The sequence below is a fragment of the Lactuca virosa genome, chromosome 4 (assembly GCF_052849685.1).
Source record: "Lactuca virosa cultivar CGN04683 chromosome 4, Lactuca_virosa_CGN04683_v6, whole genome shotgun sequence".
NCBI classification, from domain to species: domain Eukaryota; kingdom Viridiplantae; phylum Streptophyta; class Magnoliopsida; order Asterales; family Asteraceae; genus Lactuca; species Lactuca virosa.
In genome coordinates, this window is record NC_136429.1 from 51,711,420 (window position 1) to 51,726,629 (window position 15,210).

Consider the following 15,210-nt stretch of genomic DNA (forward strand, 5'->3'; position numbering starts at 1 on the left):
GACATGATTCTGTTGCGTGATGAGAAACAGGTTCGTGAGTAACTATGGTTATATCTAGTCGTATCTCATCTATGATTATAGATATGAACTTATGCATGTACGCATATGAATCACATGTTTTGTTGTACGATTCTCGTTGTTTCGACCTACATCCCTATGATGTATTAATGGTAGTATGTAGAAATAGGTATTGTATAAATTTTAAGTTACCCTAATAGATTATAGATATCAGATCCTTAAGCTGGCTCAGGTTACATTAGTTCTCGTAGGGCGTACCTCTCTCGATTTACTACTACTAGTTGTGACGAATTACATGGTAGACCTAGGAGTTAGTGTGATGACTCTCATATGTCTAAATAGCGTAAAGGTGTCCAACCATTTCGCTCATTTCACGAGTGGCCTCTTCCGCTCTCTACTCTGCTAAGGTTGCCCTAGCCTCGACTTTAATGAGTTGTTGCCTTAGGGTGGTCACCTCCACTTCTAAGGGGCGGAGATGATTGGTAAGGTCTTCCTGTTCTGCGTGTTGGTTTGATATTGCATTCCGAGGGGGTAAGTTTCGCTAAGGATCTCTCTGGCGCCTTAATCCATGTCTGACTCCTCATCAGAATCCTTTCCCTCGGGGTTCCTCTCTTGGTATTCTTCAGGACCCAATTCTGGGTTCTCCCTTTGCACTTCCTCTGGTTCTCCCTCGATCCATTCGTTGGCTATTAGCGTAGGGTAGTAGGGGTCTTCGGGGTGAAGCTCAGTCATGTTGTCTTCAAGAGAGTGGAGGTATGGGATATATGTAGAAGGTTTAAGTGTGGAGGTCATATGGTATTCTAAAATGCTACTATAGTATTAAATGTTTGATCCTAGGGCTTCCTGATGTACGAAATCGATACGTTTTTAGACTTGTTGTTATTGTTTAGTATCATAAAATACTCCTATAGTATTTTAAACTTTAGGTTTGGCTCTAATGCTCCTTTACATGCAAGGTTAGTAAGTTTTAGACTCGTTGCAACGCTACCCTCACTCCCAAGCGCATGTTGGTCGTATCTCAAATAAATATAGTTGATCAGGCTATATTTATCCCAGATATGATTACATAACTGCCCAGGTTTGACTGTAGTGTTCAACATCTAAATACTTTTGTTTTGTTCGTATTATGATACGTTCTAGCAAGTATGTATACTTTTAGAAGATACTTATATTCTTAAGGTATACTTTTAGTCAGAGTGTTTTTAGTCCCATTGTATTTATAGTTGTATATCTTGTATGGTTAGATATACTAGTTCACTATAAACAATGCTCTGATACCAACCTGTCACACCCCCGAACCTGGACGGCGGAAACGTTCGGGGGCGGATGACTTCGTGTACAGTATCATAACAGTTGAATATGAATGAAACATAGCAACCAAACATCATACATTGGAAATACACACTTACATAGTTTACATATTGAATCTTGTTCATCAGTTACACAAAAGTAAGAAAGTAAAATTTCTTGAAGTCGCACCACTTGATCTTATAGTCGAACTTATTACCTGCTACTGGAATTCCTGAGAATACAAGTCGTTTTGAAAAGCGTCAACTAAAAAGTTGGTGAGTTCATAAGCAGTTTTGAATAAAAATGGTTTTTGTACTTGTTTAGAATCGTTTTCAAAGTGCTTTCAAAAATATCCGATATTTTCTAAAAAGAAATGGTTTGAAATATTTGTGTCCAATCTAATATTAATGCATGCGTGTTAATGGTTACAAAAATAGAAAGAGAATGATTTCCAGACAACCCGATGTTGTCTGCGATAGATGATGCTGGAATATCAACCCCCGTGGTGGAGTACCAGTGCGTATAGATTACCGTTTTATCAAGAAGAAGGTTTCCCGTTTTATCCAAAAAGAAAATAGAATGGTTTCCCGTAATCTTATAACGTTAATTCCTCTAAGTGAGTCGTTATAACCATACTAAATAATGACAATTTCGCCTGTCTTTGCGTCTTTGGGACGCCGACGGAACAAGGTACAGTTTGTCACCCTAGACTGACCTAGTATAACTGTAGCGAATAGCTCAGGTGTGGGGTGTCACCCCTGTATAGATCTATACACAAACTCACGCTCTCTCTCCGGGAGACTCTGGTTATAACTACAGACTACGTTTGTACACTCATATGGTGCCAAACGAAAAGTCTTACAAGATCCTTAATCAAAGTTTACGCAAAAAGAAGAAAAACATATAAAACTCATTCCCAGGCCCAATAAACATGTAAGTGGACCACTAACGCCCACTATACGTGTCTATTATTTCCAGGCTCAAAAAGAATATGAATGTATATCCTGGGCCCAATATACATGTAAAAGGACAACTAAGGCCCACTAAACATGTAAAAGGACACTAAGGCCCATCAAACATGTAAAAGGACACTAAGGCCCACTAAACATGTATATTATTTCCAGGCCCAATAAGGATATGAATATTGTTTTTAACCCGTTTGTTATTGTTTTGTTTATTTTAGCTCGATTATTTACAAAATTGATATAAAAAGCCCACTTTTTGTAAAAATGACGTTCTTGGCCCAATAAGCCATACATTTTCAATTAAGGCCCAATTATAGTAAAAATAACACTTTAGTCCCCATTTTGTTCAAAACTTGTGTTTATGACTAGTTTGTGGTAAAAATAACATTTTAAACCCATTTTTGTCAAAAATATCATTTTTGGCTTGATTTTTGTGAAATACACATTTTTCTGGTTTTTGGCTTTTCTGACCTAGTTGTTGGAAAATTTGTAGAAAAATCATCGTAAGTCGAAATTTGGATCCGTAAATTCTGGAAGTTTGGAAATTTTGTCTACGTTGTTCAAACTTTTTCTCATAATTTTTATTGGCCTCTAACAAGTGTGAAATTGCTCACCTTCACAGGTTGGTCCGAAATTATTTCAAATCTGATAGGCAGTTTTGTAAAATTCGCCAAAAATTGTAGAAAAATCGTATGAAAACGTGAGAGTAGTCATTTTAAAGGTAATAACCTGAACTGTTTGCATCTAAAACAGTTTTGAAAAATATTCTCAATAAGTTGGTCAAAACAGTCCGAGATTGGACCAAAACGTTTCTGTCAAGGGCTGATTTTTGAGTTTAAGTTATCCAAGTTTGTTCACAACACTTGTTTTTGCTATTTTAAGTGTACAAATCCCAGATCTACAAGTTTACATATAATATATGAGACAAAATATACTTTTCTCATGGTATTTATGATGATCTAAGTGATAAACTTCATTTTCAAGTAAAGATCTAAAAGTTAAACACATAAACATGCACATATACATAGATCTAACACAAAAGCACTTGTATCCTCCCCCAAAAACATTATAAAACCGAAAACAAGGGGGGTATGAACTCACCTTGGGGTTTTTGAGATGTAGATGAAGAAGAAGAAGAATTCTTTGAACCTAGCTTGAGTTCTTTGAGAGAATCTCCAAATGGTGGTGGATCTAAGGTCCAAAATTACGAGAATGAAGTTGTAAGGAGGATTATCTTAGTATAAGAAGAAAGTGAAACTTGGATGATGATATAAACTTACCAACTTAATGATTCTTGAAGAAAAAGCCTTGAACACACCCACATCACACGTTTTTAGAGAAAGAAGGAAGGGAGTTTCTTTGTGTTTTAGAGAGAGATGAGAGTTGAAAATGAGATGAGGTGAGGGTAGTGGTGGTGATCTCGGCCTTAAATAGAGAAAGAGAGAGAAGAGATAGAGCATAGAAACATGTTGGACAATAACTCTTAGCCTAGATGCATGGTGATTTTATTGCATGGGAACATGAGGTGTAATTGTGAGGTGTCACAATTATAAATCACCTCTTTTTTTTTTAAATGGGCTAACCAAACCCAAGAGGGAGTTTTTGGCCCAAAAGAAAACGGTTTTCGAGTTTTAAAGCCTAAAGATAGGAGGTTTCGGCCCAAAGTGATTAAATAAGTGGGTTTTCGGCCCAATAAGGTTCAAGAAGGTTGTTTACGGCCCAATAAGGCCTACTAAGAGAGTCTTGGTCCAAAAAAGGTTTTAAGTTGAGGATTTTTGGGCTAAGGCCCAAAGATGATTGGATTTGGCTTATTGGATCTAGTTTTTGGGCTTATACAAGGAGATTATATTGTTTAGGAGTTCACATCTTAACCTAATTTTGCCAGTTGTGACACTTCTGATCAGACGACTGAGAAGCTCCCGGGTGGCAGCAGATCTGAAGGCTCGCAGGTGGCTCGCATGTGGGCTGCGCATGCGAGGGGCTCGCTGGCAGCTCCTGATTGGACCGAAGTCCGGGTCCGACGGGGGGGGGGGGGGTCCGTGGCACTATGCGAAGCTCGGATGCACGAGGAAAGGGGCACGCGTCGCAGCTTCATTGGACCACTTCGGATTAGCTCTCCGGTTCGGATGACTCAGCAATATTTCGGACACGCGTCGGATGCGAGGCTAGGACACGTGGCCGAAGTCCACGTATGCGAGATTTCTCGGTTTTGGGGATATTTCTCGATTTTCGCGCCAAAACTTCTAAAATCCATAACTTTCGCATACGAGCTCCGTTTTTGACGTTCTTTATATGCACACGTAGGTAAAATTACGCTCTACAACTTTCGTTTAGACTTTGTCGGCTAATTTTGATTTTAATTTTTATATTATTATTTTTAACAGACCGGGACAGGAAATCCGTTAAAAATTCATAACTTCTTCATCCGACGTCCGTTTTCGTCTGTCTTTTTACCGTTGTGCTACTATTGACGAGACCTTCGATTCTCGTTTAGGTTGTGTCGGCTAAAAATCACTCGATCTAAAATTCAAGTTTTTAGCTGTCTACTGCTAAGCTAAAACTTCGAAAAATCATAACTTCCTCATACGAAGTCAGATTTAGGCGTTCTTTTTATACCTACTCTCGGTTTAACGAACACTACGACTTTCGTTTAGATTACTAAGGCTAAAAAGTAGTTTATCAAAAACTCACTTTTTACGGCATTCGGCACCGTGCCGGTTTTGTCGCGAAACTTCGACAGGTCATAACTTCTTCGTTATAACTCGGATTTTGGTATTCTTTATATATCCGTAATCCTTGTCACGACCACTACGACTTTCTTAATAGATATCAGATTTATCTAATATTTATTTTCGACGCTCATTTTTATTCTTAATTAATTAACTCCTAGTAATTAAGCGTAAAACACATAATATTCACATAATTCCTTTTCATTTCTTCAAAATGAGTTACAAAGGTTAACCTAGACTATCACATCAATATTAATGCCTATCCTAGAAACACGGGCATTACAATTCTCTCCCCCTTAGGATGATTCCGTCCCCGAAATCACACATCAACAAACAACTGCGGGTAGCGACTCATCATGTCACTCTCCGTTTCCCAGGTGAGATTTGGCCCATTCGTATGTTTCCAGCGCATAAGCACTAAATCGACCATCTTGCGTCGCAACTTCTTAGTCTTACGGTCAACGATTGCCCTTGGGTTCTTCAATCAACCTCTTGTTTTCATCCAAGCTTAATTCAGAAATGGGAATTAGGTCGGGCACATCTCCCGTGAACTTTCTCAAATAACACACATGAAAGGTGTTATGAATACCCTCCAGTTCTTCCGGTAATTCTAGCTTGTAAGCTTGATTTCCGATCCTCTGAAGAACTTTAAATAGTCCAATAAACCTTGGACTCAATTTTCCCCTTTTACCAAATCTTATAAGTCCCTTCCACGACGAGACTTTAAGTAAAACCGAATCTCCAACTTCGAAGGATATCGGTTGTCTTTCTTGTCAGCATAGCTCTTTTGACGATCTTGAGCAGCTAAATCCTCTCCCTAATTATTTTCAACTTTTCAGCAGTCTGATGGACTATTTCAGGTCCCATAAACTGCTTTTCTCCATCTTCCAGCCAACATGACGGCGTTCGACACTTTTCTCCATACAAAGCGTGATAAGGTGCCATCTTGATGCTTGAGTGGAAACTATTATTATAGGAAAATTCTACTAGAGGTAAGTGTTCATCCCAGTTACCTTGGAATTCTAGGGTACATGCTCTCAGCATATCCTCCAATGTTTGAATTGTTCGTTCGCTCTGACCATCAATTTGCGGATGGTAAGCTGTACTCAAACACAACTTGGTACCCAATTCCTCTTGTAGACTCCTCCAAAACCTTGAGGTAAAACGGCTGTCACGATCGGATACAATCATTAACGGAACACTGTGAAGCCTCACAATTTCCTTCACGTAAGAATTCGCAAGTTTATCCATAAACCATTTCTCTTTGGCTGCTATGAAATGCGCACTCTTAGTGAAGCGATCAACGACCACCCAAATCATGTCGTGACCGTTCCTTGTTCTGGGCAGTTTAGTCACAAAATCCATGGTAATATCTTCCCATTTACCCATGGGTACAAGCAAAGGTTCTAAACTCCCATACGGTTTCTGATGTTGTGCCTTAACCCTAGCCCAAGTTACACACTCGGCCACATACTTAGCAACATCGAGCTTCATCGTCGGCCACCAGTAATAGGGTTTTAGATCCCTATACATTTTCGTACTGCCGAGATGAATCGAGGTCATGGTCTTATGAGCTTCTTCCATCAGAAGATCTCTTACTCCTCCCGTCTTAGGTACCCAAATCCTATCTTTGAATACCTTCAGTCCTTGACCATTTGTATCAAACACCAACGTTTTACCCAAACGTTCCTCCTTCCGGTCAATTTTCTCTAAAGCTTCCTCTTGAGCTTTCTTTATACTTTCCACAATTGTAGAGACAACTTCAATTCTCAACGCTCTTGGCCTTTTCTTTTCAAGATTTACCTTCCGACTGAGAGCATCAGCAACAACATTTGCTTTACCAGGGTGGTAAAGTATCATCACAGTCGTAGTCCTTGAGTAACTCTAGCTAGCGCCGTTGCCTCATGTTCAATTCCTTCTGATTAAAGAGATATTGGAGACTCTTATGATCAGTGAAAAGTTTACATTTAGTACCATAAAGATGGTGCCTCCATATCTTTAAGGCGAATACTACCGCTGCCAACTCTAGATCATGAGTGAGGTAGTTCTTTTCATGCTCTTTCAACTGCCTTGATGCATACGCTATCACTTTATCCCTTTAGGTCAGAACACATCCTAACCCAACTCCAGAGGCATCACTATAGACTGCGAAGTCATCAACTCCTTCAGGTAACGAAAGAATCGGTGCTTCACACAATCTCTTCTTTAACTTTTCAAAGGCTTCCTTATGCTTCTCATTCCAAACATAAGTAGCTCATTTGTGGGTCAAATCTGTTAATGGAGTAGCAATCGAAGAAAAGCCTTGGATAAATCGGCGATAATATTCGGCTAATCCTAAAAAGCTTCGAATCTCCGTAGGACTTTTTGGTTGTTCCCACTTCATTACAGCTTCAATCTTTGTTGGGTCAACCATTATTCCTTCTTGGTTAACCACATGACCTAAAAATTGGACTTCTTGAATCCAAAATTCACATTTGGAGAACTTTGCATACAACTTCTCCGTTTTCAAAACTTCTAGCACCTCACGCAGATGCTTTTCATGCTCCTGCTTGCTTTTCGAATAAATCAAGATATCGTCTATGAATACTATCACAGATTTATCAAGGTATGGTTTACAAACCCTGTTCATCAAATCCATGAAAGCTGATGGGGCATTGGTTAGTCCGAACGACATAACCAAAAATTCATAGTGTCCATATCTTGTTCTGAACGCAATCTTTTCGATATCCTGCTCTCTCACCTTTAGTTGATGGTACCCCGACCTAAGATCGATCTTCGAAAAATAGCTCGATCCTTGCAACTGATCGAACAGGTCATCGATCCTCGGCAACGGGTACTTGTTCTTTATCTTCGATTTATTCAGCTCTCTGTAATCGATGCACATTCTCATGCTCCCGTCTTTCTTCTTTACAAATAACACATGGGCTCCCCAAGGCGATGAACTAGGTCGAATGAAACCTTTGTCCAATAACTCCTGAAGTTGTATCATAAGTTCTTTCATCTCTGTTGGTGCTAATCGATACGGTGCTTTTGCTGTAGGCGTCGTTCCTCGTAACAAGTCGATATGAAATTCTACTTGTCGATCAGGGGCAATCCGGGAAGATCTTCGGGAAAGACTTCCGGATAATCACACACCATCGGAATATTCTGCACCTCATTTTTTTTCCTTCTTAGCATCGATCACGAACGCTAGATATGATGTACATCCCTTGGCCAAACACTTTCTGGCTTTCATTAGGGAAATGATTCCAGAGTTTACTCTGCGTTTGTCTCCATACACCATAAATGACTTTTTCCCTGGCGGGTTTACTTTTACTATCTTCTTCCTACACAATATTTCGGCATCATTGGCACTAAGCCAATCCATTCCTAAAACTATGTCGAATCCATTTAACTCGATAGGCAATAATTCCTCGTGGAACTTATTCCCATCCAAGTCAATGAGGATGTTTTTCATAAGATGGCTAACAGGTATAAACTTGCCACTAGCAATCTCGACTATTATAGCATTAACTAGTCTATCTACAGGAAAAGCTATTTTTCTACCAAATTCATGCGATATAAAGGAGTAATTGGCTCCAGAATCAAACAAAATTTGGGCAGGCAATTTGTTTACGAGAAAGGTACCTGAAGCGACATCGGCTTCTTCTTTCGCAGCTTCAAGTGTCATCTGAAAGGCTCTCGCCTTCGGCTTTGGTGGAAGATTGGGCTTTGTTGCATCCTTCTTCTTCAGGCAATACCTCAAAATATGCCCTTCATCATGGCACCCATGACAGACGTTATTAGTGAAGGTGCATTTATTGGCATAATGCCCTGGCTTTCCACTTTTGTAACAAGTGAGTTTCACGCTACATTTCCCAGCATGTTTCTTCTTGCACCTGTCACACCACTTGGCTTCGGCTTCTCCTCCGAATTTTCTCGAACCAGTCTTCGAGAACTTGTTCTTTTTATTGGAACCTGAAGTTCCTTCAAACTTTCTCTTTTCGCCAACTTCATCCTTGCTGGCGGCTCTCCCCTTTATCATATCTTCAACAGACTTGGCAGCCCAGATACCTGCCTCCAAAGTAAGTGCCTGACGTACTGGCACCACATACTCCCATGGAAGTCCCTTTGCGTACCTGTCAATTTTTGCCAGCTCATATGGAACAATACGCAAAGCAAACTCCATTTTGTCTGTGAAGTTATTCGTATATTCGTCAACGGTCATACTCTCCTTCTTCAACGTTAGAAATTGGTTTTCTAACTCAAGTACGTTTTGGGCCGAGCAGTACTTGCGCTTGAAGTGCACCAAGAACTCTGCCCAAGTCAGTTGCAGTGGCTCATTAGGGCTTAGGGTTTTCCCCAAAGTGTTCCACCAACGAGCAGCACTACCCCTGAACTGACGTACTGCAAATGTGGTTTGTAACTTGCCTTGGCAACCACAAGTCATGAAAGCCAATTCCATTTCCGAGCTCCAATCCATTACTCCGACGGGATCTTCTTTTCTAGTGAAAGTTGATGGCTTGCAAGTCATAAAGTCCTTATACTTGCACCCATTTCTCTCCATTCTATCTTCGTGGTTATTTCTCCCAACCACAAGCGGATCAGTTTGACCAACCGATCTACTGTTGTTTCCTTCTTCAGATCGATCGTCATTCAATTCACGTTGTTCAACAGGAACTGAAGGTTCATCCCTGTTGTTCAGCAACATTTGCCTCAATTCCTCCCTCTGTTCAGCCATCATGGTCTGAATCACAGCTCATACTCCAGCCATGGTGATGGGTTCGGGTGCACCTCCTACTATAGGCACCTGTTCCACCACTTGAGGTTGAGGTTGTTGGTTTCTGTTTGCATTTCCCGCTCCACTTCTAGTTCTTGCCATTATAATCTATATACCGAATAAGGCGAATTTAGGTCTTTATCCTTGTTAGATATTTCAATTCCCTTATCACTCCGAAACGTTTACATGTTAGTTCTAATCTCGTAATCATACGCTTAGAATCCTACACACATAAGGTTTCCAGATCCGGTCGGCAACAGACCATAGATCCGAGCAAATAATGGCATATATGGCAAACATATAGCATTTAGCACATAAAAGCATTTTAGGCACCTTTCCTAAAATAAACTAGTGCTCGTGTCTTAAATATGGTAGACACTCATCTCACAATCATCACTTAGCATTCTAAGTTTAAGTCTAGAAATCCTACAATTTCTTAGTTCGCTTAAACTAATGCTCTGATACCAACTGTGACATCCCCTAATTTCTCGGCCAGAAAAAACCGATTTAATTTATGCTTTTTAAAATAAAATCAGAGAAATCTTTTTAATAGATGTTGCAGAATTGGTCCCCAAAACAAAACATGATAAAAGTTTATCAAAACCTTTCTTTAAGAAATGTATAGTTTCATTTCATATCAAAACCTCGTGATGTCATGTTCCGATACAGATCAAAAGCATAAACAAGACATTATAAGCCTTTCAACAGTTATTTACAACCACTAGCCTATAATTCAAAAATCTCTCATCGTCCTCCGACTATGCTCGGGGTCCACTACCTGTAACATAAAAAGCTGAGTGGGTCAGGCTTGGGAGCCTGGTGAGCATATAGGGTTTTCAACCCAAAATAATAATAAACTTATTAAGTTCACCAATCAAAAATAACCTTGATTACCCATTCCCGTTATCCTCACTTTACGTCCCTAAACATCTATCACAAGGGACCTAGCCTAAGGAATATCATCGGGATGGACACTACTGCAAAGGGGTCTCCTCAGCCATACATGTCCTAAAGGCAACCATGAGGGGGATGGAGTACACCAATGAACATTTAGTTCATCAACACCTACAAGTTGCGAACCTGCTAGTGTGCCACTGGACTGTCTAGAAAGGTCTGTGGTCGTCATCTATACTCCGTTAGACGACTTCAACAACAACAACAACAAAACATCGAGGCCTCTCACCATTTTAACACACATCGACTATTTCATCTACCCATGTTCTATCCAACATATTTGTAGATAAAATACATATACAGTTTAAAACTTGTATAAAACATCTTTTCAATAGTCACCTCAAATAAACACTTAATATAATTACACATAGCACGTATTTTATAGAAAATACTTCATATCTAAGTGTAAGATGAAAGTGACTACACACTCACATGATTTGATGATAATCGGGCAGCAATTCGTTTCCTAAAACGATCGTTTCTAATAAAACCGGGAGTTTTATTGAGAAACCGGGCTCTGCAAGGGTCGGGCTTCGGAACCGAAAAGATAAATTTTTTGGGCTTCTCGGGTACTTCGTGGCGTATTCCGGGGGTTATAATTGATACCGGGGCTTTGGGGAATATTAAAATGAAGGAAATATGAAGAAAGGGGCTAAAAGTGACAATTTCTTAAAATTATCCGAGAAGGCTCGTAGCCTTCTATTTATAGGGGGAGGCTTCTGATCGGACGGCTGAGAAGCTCCCAGGTGGTAGCAGATCCGAAGACTCGCAGGTGGCTCGCACATGAGCTGCGCATGCGAGGGGCTCGCTGTCAGCTCCTGATTGGACCGAAGTCCGAGTCCGACGAGGGGGGGGGGGGGGTGCGTGGCACCATGCGAAGCTCGGATGCACGAGGAAAGGGGCACACGTCGCAGCTTCATTGGACCACTTCGGATTAGCTCTCCGGTTCGGATGACTCAGCAATATTTCGGACACGCGTCGGATGCGAGGCGAGGACACGTGGCCGAAGTCCACCTATGCGAGATTTCTCGGTTTTGGGGATTTTTCTCAATTTTCGCGCCAAAACTTCTAAAATCCATAACTTTCGTATACGAGCTCCGTTTTTGACGTTCTTTATGTGCACGCGTAGGTAAAATTACGCTCTACAACTTTCGTTTAGAATTTGTCGGCTAATTTTGACTTTAATTTTTATATTATTATTTTTAACAGATCGGGACAGAAAATCCGTTAAAAATTCATAACTTCTTCATCCGACGTCCGTTTTCGTCTGTCTTTTTACCGTTGTGCTACTATTGACGAGACCTTCGATTCTCATTTAGGTCGTGTAGGCTAAAAATCACTCGATCTAAAATTCGAGTTTTTAGCTGTCTACTGCTAAGCTAAAACTTCGAAAAATCATAACTTCCTCATACGAAGTCAGATTTGGGCGTTCTTTTTATACCTACTCTCGGTTTAACGAACACTACGACTTTCGTTTAGATCACTAAGGCTAAAAAGTAGTTTATCAAAAACTCACTTTTTACGGCATTCGGCACCGTGCCGGTTTTGTCGCGAAACTTCGACAGGTCATAACTTCTTCGTTATAACTCGGATTTTGGTATTCTTTATATATCCGTAATCCTTGTCACGACCACTACAACTTTCTTAATAGATATCGGCTTTATCTAATATTTATTTTCGACGCTCATTTTTATTCTTAATTAATTAACTCCTAGTAATTAAGCATAAAACACATAATAATATTCACATAATTCCTTTTCATTTCTTCAAAATGAGTTACAAAGGTTAACCTAGACTGTCATATCAATATTAATGCCTAGCCTAGAAACACGGGCATTACACTCAGTTGGATTACATAAAATGATTGATATCATGACAAGGTTTACAAAAATATAAAGAACACTCAAATCTGAGTTATAACGAAGAAGTTATGACCAATCAAAGAGTCGTGTCAAAACCGGTAAAACACTATTAAACGTAAAAAGTGAAATTTTAATAAAATAATTTTTAGCCTTAAGTATATAAACGAAAGTCGTAGATAATAACAAACCGTGAGCTTACATAAAAAGAATGTCCAAATCTAACTTCGTATGATGTGATTTTTATAAGTTTCAGAACAGCAGTAGACAGCTAAAAACTCGAAATAAAGATCAAATGATTTTTAGCCGACGCAACCTAAACGAGAATTGAAGATCTTGACAATAGTAGTACAACGGTAAAAAGACAGACGAAAACGGACATCGGATGAAGAAGTTATGAATTTTTAACGGGTTTATCCTGTCCCTGCCTGTTAAAAATATATAATTAAAAATAAAGTCAAAATTTGCCGACAAAGTCTAAATGAAGTTGTAAAGTATATTCTCACCTACGCGCGGATATAAAGAACGTCAAAAACGGAGCTCGTATGCGAAAGTTACGGATTTTCAAAGATTTGGGCACACACTTCGAGGCTTATCCGAAGGAGTACGCCCCGCGTACGAGGGTAAGCTCATCATACACAGATGAAGGGCCTCGGATCGACCACGTCGCCCCTATGCCCTCTACCCCCATCCCATCCGAACGCGACCGATGACGTCATCGCTGACGTACGCCCCGCTTACGAGGGTACGCCCAGCGTACGAGCTGCAGACGCGTTACGCCCCATGTAAATTTGGAGTATGCCCAGCGTACGAAGCCCGACAGCCCTCCTATAAATAACATGCGAGGCTTCTGAGTTTTGATTGCTAATTTCCCATTCTCTCTTCCCCTTTTTCACTCTTGAGCGTCCCGAAACTATCCCGACGCCCCTGTTCCGTATCCAAGTTCCGACGAAGGTCCGAAGCTCCGAGATTCCCGAAAAACTCACCACTTCCCGGTCGAAGTGCTCCTCGAGGAAAATCTCGTTTTTCTTCAAATCACCACACTTTCCAGGTGAGTTCATACCCCTACATTTTCACGTCTTTTCTATGTTGTAGGGGGGGGGGGGGAATACAAGTGAAACACAAGAAAAACTTACCTTGAAATACTTATAAGTTCAAATGTTTTACCTACATCTTATGTATAAATGTTAAATACATAAAATAACGTAACTAATAACGTTAAAGGCTACTTTTCACGCAAAGTTGGTAATACACCAAGGTTTTTCATTCTAACGGAACACCCTTTTTAAAACTATAATAAGTATAGTTACGAGATATTCATGATATTTTTACATACTATAAACCAAAGAGGGAATACTTATATTCACAAGAAAAATGGACTTTTCATACGTAAACCTGTTGATACCAAATTTTGTGAGATATATGAATTCATCAAACCGTTCAGTTCGCAGATTAAGTCTTGTTTTATAAGCCATAATCTCTTGTAGGGAGAGCGTGATATTTGTGTATAGATCTATATGGGACTGACAATCCCGCACCTAAACTGTTAGCTACAGTTAGACCGGCAGGTCTGGGGTGACAAACGTCATATCATTCCAACGCCTGAAGAACGTTGTTACAGGCAGTCTAAGTCAATTGCACGGTTATAAAAACTCACATGGAGTATTAAATACATCTCGGTTTACGGGGCTGTTAAACGCCTTAGTGATTATATATACTTATATAAATCTACTTATACTATTTCAAGTATGGAAAACACTTATACCTTCAGTCTTTTGGAACTTCTAAAAACACCACTCTCTTATAGAAAATATTGGATTTTCTAGGAACAAACTCAGTTATCTTACACTGAAAAGGATACTATTCTTACACAAAAATGCTTATGAACTCACCAACTTAATTGTTGACACTTTTTCAAAAGTACTTGTATTTCTCAAGGATTCAGTAATACAGGTAAATCATCAGCTTTTGAAGAAGGGACGCTAAGACGTCAGCCTTAAAACTTATTAAATCATCATATTGTAATTTATTTTGAGACATGTATTGTATTCAACAATGAAACTTTTAAATTATATTTATGATGGTTGTGTTTACTTTCTTTACAAATATTCAACTGTTATGATACTACATGAAGTCATCCGCCCCCGAATGTTTCCGCCATTCTAGTTTGGGGGTGTGACAGATTGGTATCAGAGCATTGTTTATAGTGAACTAAGTATATCGAACCGCATAAGATATACAAACTATAAATGCAAAGGGACTAAAACTCTCTGACTAAACGTTTTTACACAAACTACACTTTTAAAATTAAAATGCTAGTTTTATAAAAGTATAAGTACATGCATGCACAGCGGTCTAGTATTATAGTCAAAACTATACAAAAGTATTAAGACAAGTTGGACACTATGATTAGGCCTCGGAATATGTAATCAGATCTAGGATAAATATAGTCTGATCAACTATATCTATCCGAGATGTGACCAACATATGTTGGGGAATAGTCATAGTGAGCAACAAGTCGAAAACTTACCAAAGAAAAACACTAGAATCAAACTTACAAATTTAAAATACTATAGGAGTATTTTGTGTTGCTATAATTACTTATTTAAGAACAAAAAGGTCTTTATTAGTAGGTC